The sequence below is a fragment of the Nematolebias whitei genome, chromosome 1 (assembly GCF_014905685.2).
Source record: "Nematolebias whitei isolate Nwh7 chromosome 1, NemWhi1, whole genome shotgun sequence".
In the NCBI taxonomy this organism is placed as follows: Eukaryota; Metazoa; Chordata; class Actinopteri; order Cyprinodontiformes; family Rivulidae; genus Nematolebias; species Nematolebias whitei.
The window spans coordinates 30241777-30242027 of NC_056498.1; the positions used below are offsets into that span (position 1 = coordinate 30241777).

A 251-nucleotide genomic window follows, 5' to 3' on the forward strand; every position below is an offset into this window, starting at 1 on the left:
CTAACACCATTAGCTCCAGAGCTAATAGTGCTAACTCCAGACCTAACACCATTAGCTCCAGAGCTAATAGTGCTAACCCCAGCCCTAACACCATTAGCTCCAGAGCTAGTAGTGTTAACTCAAGACCTAACACCATTAGTTCCAGAACTAATATCCTAGGTTTGGATATTAGCTCTGGAGCTTCATAGTGTTAACTATAACTATGTGTTAACTCCAAACCTAACAGCATTAGCTCCAGAGCTAATAGTGTT

At 41.4% G+C, this 251-nt stretch overlaps 1 protein-coding gene across 1 annotated transcript in view; it reads left to right on the forward strand.

The window, feature by feature from the left end:
* The window catches only part of si:dkey-33c9.6 (active breakpoint cluster region-related protein), a 24341-nt gene that overhangs the window by 22116 nt on the left and 1974 nt on the right, over nucleotides 1-251 (forward strand). The gene's annotated exons all lie outside the window — the stretch shown is intronic.